The sequence below is a fragment of the Asparagus officinalis genome, chromosome 8 (assembly GCF_001876935.1).
Source record: "Asparagus officinalis chromosome 8, Aspof.V1, whole genome shotgun sequence".
Classification (NCBI taxonomy): Eukaryota; Viridiplantae; Streptophyta; class Magnoliopsida; order Asparagales; family Asparagaceae; genus Asparagus; species Asparagus officinalis.
In genome coordinates this window covers 79,373,841-79,381,160 of record NC_033801.1, presented here as the reverse complement: position 1 = coordinate 79,381,160, position 7,320 = coordinate 79,373,841, and positions in this window count along the sequence as shown.

Sequence of the window (7,320 nt, the reverse complement as noted above, 5' to 3'; positions counted from 1 at the left end):
CTCAAGATTATTTATGAAAAATTTTAAACTGTTACGTCTCATGTTTTGATGATGATTTACAAACCCCATCATTGGTGCTAATTGATTATTAAGTGATATTATGCATGTAGTATTTATCAAGCAATGTAGTGTCATAATTAGAGGATGGATAGATTTTGCACCGTAACAATGATATCCGTGGAGGTGGAGGTAAGTTGATGAAAAAGCCTCAAAACGCTCAAAGATCGACTCAAGCATATATCTACTTATAAAGAGCGTTCAAGCATATAGTCAAGAAGAGCTTCATCAACAAATTTCTAGTGAATATTGATACTTAAGTATTATACTCAATTGTAAGTGGTATTTGCATTTTTGACTTCTCTCTAGATCATAATGTAGGTAAGAATTAAAGTAGATAACTCTTGAAGCAAATTGGGGATCGAACACACACATTCGTATTTTTAATGGTTTTTACAAATTGATAAGTATTAACAAATACAAAGTTCTATTTTAGAAAATCTTTCTCTAACATATCTATTTTCATATATATATAAGTATTTTTTCAAGTTTTACTATTTTTGAAGTTAATTTAATATTTTAAATTAAATTTACAAAATCAGTTGTTCTGGAAAAATCAACGTATCAGAATATCAGCTTATCAATCGACTGACCAGTAGGATTTTTCAGCATCTGCAGTCGGCTTTCTATCAGTCGATTGATACATACTTATCAGTCAACCGATAAGCACTTATCAGTCGACCGATAACACACTATCAGTTAATTGATAGTTCATTTCTGTTTTTTCAGTCTGCCAACGGTCGACAGACCGGTCGAACGATTTTCACCATCAGTCGACTGATCGCACTGTCAATAGGAACGGATAGTTTTCCAGACTTTCTGATTTTATGGGATTTGTTTGATTTCTTGGTTTTTCCTTGGACTTTGGGTTCTAAGTTGAGAAACTATTTATAGTCCTCTGGTTTTCATTCATGAAAAAAAAACTAAGAAAAACAAGAGAAATACTTGAGTTTTGTTTTTGAGACTTCAAGCTTAAACTTTCATTCTTTCTCAAGTCCTAAATTGTTTCAGTTTTCACTTTCACATCTGACAAACCCCTGAGCGTCTATTGTTCATCTCTTGATCCTTGCCATAGGATTGTTGTAAGCGAGATTCTTTTCTTTCTTCTTGAATTTCGTGGAGAGCTTGATCTCGAGGAGATCATTGTGTGGAGTGTTCGATCTCGGGGAGATCATTATGAAGAAGTTCCATCTTCCAAACTAGGTTGTGTAGTGAATTACTATCGGGAGAGGTGAACGGGGATATAGGTCGAGAGGACCGAACCTCGTGAACACATCGGCGTCTCATTTGGCTACCTATCTCTAACTCTCTTTTTAATTATTGCCTTATTTCTTTATTTGTGTCTAAAATTGAATTGAATTTTTATTAGTTGCACATTATTGTTTAATTACCCTATTCATCCCCCCCCTAGGGTAATTTCATTTGGTCTCAGAACTTGGTCTCTATTTATTCATGATTTAATCACCTTAGAGTAAAGATCACATATGGATTCAAACATGAATGAGCATGCTCTTGAAGGTTAATCAATTTCTAGGCCTCCTTTGTTTAATGGCAATAATTTTGCATATTGAAAATCTAGGATGCACATTTACTTAAGATGCATTGATATTGATATCCTAGATACTATTGAAAAAGAATATGTTGAAAAACCTAGTCGTAACATGACTGAGGATGAAAGGCATTTGGCTACTCTCAATGTTAAGGCTATGAATGCCTTGATTTGTGGACTTACTCTAAATGAGTACAATAGAGTCTCCACTTGTACAACCACATATGAAATTTTGGAGAAACTATGTATAAGTCATGAAGGAACCCCTCAAGTCAAGGAATCAAAAATTAGTAGTCTCATGCATGAATATGAATTATTTAAAATACTTCCAAATGAGTCCATTGATGCCATGTTTTGTCGGTTTACTAACATTGTGAATCAATTACATCGTCTTGACAAAGTGCTTGAGAACCAAGAGAAGAACTACAAGATCATTCATTCTCTTACACCGGTATGGGAGCCCAAGGCAATAGCTATAGAGGAGGCAAATGATCTCACAAAGCTCACCCTTGATGGCCTCATTGGCAAATTCAAGGTACATGAGATGAAGATCAAGGAGAAGGATGAAGAACCCCCACGAGCAAGTGAAGAGCCTTCTCAAAAGATGAAATTAATTGTGCTCAAGGGAGCAATTGAGAGCGACTCCTCCTCCGTTGATAGTGAAATTGATGTCTCTAAAGAAGTGACACACCTCTCCAAGAGAATATCAAGATTGGTAAGAATGAACAACCCCCCCCAAAAAAAAAAAAGAAGTATATGAAGTATAATAAGAATAATGTTATATATGTGGGATGGGAGGAATTCGAATCTAGTGATTCGGATAGTGATGAAGAACCCACCAAATGTGCATTCCAAGATCCAAACCTATGCTTCATGACTCACGAGGATGAGATAACATCCGATCTTGAAGATATGCAAGTTGAATTAGAAAATGCTCTTGTCGAACTAAATTTTGATTTGAAAAAGTTAGCTAAGGAATATTCTTCATTTAAAAAATTGCATAACTCATGTGAATCAAAGCTTGAATCTTTACAATTTCTATGAATGATGCAATTGCTTTAAAGGATAAAATAATTTAAGATCTTAATTTTGAAAACAAACAATATAGATCTTAAATTAAAAAATTAAAAATTAAAATTGATATGTTAAAATCTAGTCATGCGTCTTCTAGTTATGCTCACCATCACTTTGGTAAAAAGTGGTCTCATAAATCTCATGCATCCACTTATAAGAAAAATTTTATTTGCACTTATTGCATGAGACACAGTCATATCTTCACACATTGTAGAGTTAAATATAATGTTAATGATTATGGGTTGATGTGGGTACCTAAGGATACTAAGAGTACTAACATTCAAGGACCCAAGATTTGGGTACCTAAAGTATCTACTACTTCTTTACTTGTAAGGAACATCCCGTACAAGACGTAAAGAAGTATGATACTTTGACAGTGGTTGCTCTCATCACACGACAGGTAGTAAATATCTTTTTGCAACCCTATCAAGGATCGAATGGGGCAATGTCTCCTTCGGCGGTGGCGAGAAAGGTAAAATTTTTGGCATTTGTAATATTGGTAAGAAACCTTCTCCCATCATTGAGGATGTTTACTTAGTAAAAGACTAAATCATAATCTTCTTAGCATTAGTCAACTAAGTGATAAAGACTATGATATTATTTTTAAAGCAGATAAATGCATTGTTAGCCTTAAAGATAAAGTCTTTTTTGTTGCCCTTAGAAAATCTAATGTGTATATTTTTTAGATGAGTGAGCTTGTAGATCAAGATGTAAAATGCCTTGTCGCGATGGATGTTGATCCTTGGATTTGGCACAAATGGATTGGACACGCAAATATAAAATTAATTTCAAAGCTATTAAAGAAAAGCTTGGTAAGAGGACTATCATTTTTAAACTTTGTTAAAGATTCACAATCTGAAGATTGTGCCAAAGGTAAACAAATTAAGAGTTCTTTCAAATCTATTAATGAGGTATACACCACTAAACCATTGCAATTACTTCATCTTGATCTTTTTGGTCCTATGTGTGTTGCCTCACTAGGAGGAAAATCATTATGTTTTTATATTAGTTGATAATTTTTCTCGTTTTACATGGGTTATATTTCTTGCTAATAAGGATGAATATTTTGATGAGTTTTTTCGTTTTGTAAAAAAGAATTGAAAATGAAAAAGACTTGAAAATTGTTAAAATTCGTAGTGATCATGGCGGTGAATTTCAAAATAGGTGCTTTAGTGATTTTTATGACCATCATGGTATTACTCATACATTTTCCGCACCAAGAACACCACAACAAAATGGTGTTGTTGAACGAAAAAATCGCATCATACAAGAGATAGCATGTACTATGATAAATTCTTTTAATTTGCTAAAATATTTTTGGACGGAAGCCGTTAACATGGCTTACCACGTTTTAAATCGTGTTTTGATTAGGTCTATTTTTAAGAAAACCCCATATGAGCTTTATTTTGGCAAAACTCCTAATATAAGGTATTTTCGGATTTTTGGTTGCAAATGCTTTATTTCAAACACTAAAGATCATCATGATAAATTTGATTCTAAAATAGATGTTGGTATATTTATGGGATATGCATCAAGGAGTAAGGTTTATAGAGTTTTCAACAAACGAACACTCATCGTTGAAGAATCTATAAATGTTACCTTTGATAAAACTAATATCGGTTTGTAAGATTTTGTGTGCCTATTAGGGATGATGATGATATTGAAAGAGGATTGGAACTATTGCAAGTAAATGACCCCCCCTTCAACGGTTGCACCAAGGACACAAGAGGGAGAAGTTAGAACCCACCAAAAGGATGATCAAGGAGAACTCCTTAAAACTTGAAAGTATACACCGGATCACCCTAAGGAGCAAATCATTAGAAGCCCCTCAAAAGGCGTCATGACTCGCTCAAAGGCCATGAGTGAATGTAGTAACATTGCTTTCTTAGATCAAATAGAACCAAAACGTGTTGATGATGCTTTAAATGATGAGTTTTGGGTTTTAGCCATGCATGATGAATTAAATAATTTTTAAAGAAACAATGTTTGGAAACTTGTTCCTAGACCAAAAGATTTTCATGTTATTGGAATAAAATAGGTTTTTAAAAATAAACTTAAAGAATTTAGCATAGTGACTAGGAATAAAGCTCGTTTGGTTGCCCAATGATACAATCAAGAGGAGGGCATTAATTATGACGAAACTTTTACACCGGTTGTATGATGTCGATCATAATATACTTCTCTATGTGAGATATTTTGATCTTCTCACATGGGGCGTGCATGAAGTCGTCGGAGAGAGGGGTATTACCCCCGATGGCGTCAGCAACCGGTCTATACACTCGGTCATATCTAGAGGCTCCTAAGATAGAGAAAGGACCTGGGGAGGCACGACGATGAAGGGGAGTCTTTGAGATCACTCCCTTAGCATGTTCCCCAAGATGGCTTGGGTCATGACTTTCGCCAGTGGCTTCCTGACAAAGAAGATGATGATGGTGATAACGAAGCGGTAGGTCGCGTGTTTATCGCAACCCTCCAATTGCTTTGCAGCATCATGAGGAGTTTGCGATGAGAGGGTTCGTTGCGCTCCGGAAGGATAGGTCTTCGACCATCGGTCTCCAGAAGGAACGGGGAGAGAAGTGGCTTGTTGTGGATGCGGGAGCCGATTAAGAAGTTCACGAGTAAAGGTCGTGAACTGTTCTTGAAGAGGTTGATAAATCTTGTGAACGGTTTTCACAAGCTGGGCTCAGGTAACATAGCCCTGGTGGTGTTCTACAGGGCGACACTGGTCAGACCCTCATTCAGAACCTAGCATGTTTTCTCAAGAAAGAAAAGTAGCCCCACGGTGGGCGCCAAAGTGTTGATGACTAAGATCACACAATCGGTTGAATTCAAAAAAGGATCGGTTTTGTTCTGTATTGAAGAGGGGCTACTTACTTTCCTAACTTTATATCTAGTTCTTGAATTGGGGTTTTGAACAATCTGCACTTGTAGAAATTCGTGAGAGGGTGGGGATTGATTCCCCTGTTGTACGTCCAATGATCAAGTTAGTTGATAAACTTGATGAAAAAATAAGAACTATCTGTTCTTATAATTATACAGTATGTATGTCAGGAGGTCCGATTTTCGAATCCTCTCTAAGTTCGAAGAGTACCTGTATTTATACTCGGAGTATAAGAGGTTGATTGGTCACTTCGGCCGAGCACAGTGGGGCCGTGGTGAAGTGTGGGTTGGCAGCTGAGTCAGCCTTTGATTTACAGGTGTCAGGTAACGACTCGAAGGTAGATCACTTCGACGTTAAATAAAAAGTGATTGGCGGCATGGCAGAACCCACGTGGTCCGATGAGTCGTGAAGACTATTGGGTCTAGAGGCATGATGCTTCTGATACTCATTAAATACGATGTGGACATGTTGCTAGTGCAGATAGCTTCGTCGAGGAGTAACGCCTTTCGAGTCGGTCTCGTGAAGCATTGGACAAGTGGTCGAGTGGACCCTTAGCGAGTCGTTCTTGACAAGAGGGTCGACTAACTCCGCCTTTCGTGTCAACAAGTGTCGCCATTCGAGTCGTCCTAAGGATATGTCGACTCGACGAGTTGACTAAGTCGGACTCTTTGTGGGACTTAGGCCATCCAGCTGATTGGGGCAAGGCGTATAGAAGTACATCTGTTCGCTTATCAATACAGTGTATATCAGCGAGTGAGAACACCATAACAATGTCAATCTTAGAAGTTTTCTATAGTAAAATGTCAATGTAAGATGACCTTGCCGCTGGCTAAATCTCCACAGTTCCTACATTGAAGAGATATTTTTGGTGATGTGATAACACAAGGAGTACCCAATAAAAATATAGTTGTAGAATGATTTATAATCTCATATTCCTCATTTCTACAAATATCTTCTATATCATTTTTTTAATTTTTAAATATTACAAGAAAGGATGTATATTATAAAGGAGAGTTTAATGGTTAAATTGTATATTTTTAATTTAAAATAAAAACTATCTAGAACTCATTAAGCAAGCCGACTTTTTTTTCTCTTTTTATCTTAGAATATTATAAATAATGAAAAATATTGTAAAGATGAGGCAAACAGTTAAACTATCTAATTCTGAATTTTTTATTTTAAAATAAAAATAAAGGAGAGTTTAATGGTTAAATTGTATATTTTTAATTTAAAATAAAAACTATCTAGCACTCATTAGGCAAGCCGACTTTTTTTTCTCTTTTTATCTTAGAATATTATAAATAATGAAAGATATTGTAAAGATTAGGCAAACAGTTAAACTATCTAATTCTGAATTTTTTATTTTAAAATAAAAAGTCATCCCTTCCCTTATTTAGAATTTTATTTAAGTTTCAAACTATTTGAAGAAAAACTCCAGTTCAATTATCTAATTTTCAATAATCGATATGCTATAAGTCATTGACATAAGCTATTTGTATGCTCATATCCATAAAAAAATAGAATATATATAAAATAGAAAAGAAGAAGCAAGAGTAAAATAATTCTATTTAATTAATTTAAAAGCATATGCATATGACTGAAGAATAAACTTATAGAGATGAAACAAGTAAAATATATAAAAAAAAATTAGGCTCATGTTCCTCAAAGCTAAAGATGGGAGTTCATGCCCATTACCTACTCCATATTTATTTATTCCAGACGTAAGCCTCACTCATGTGAGCACGGGCAAAATACTTAT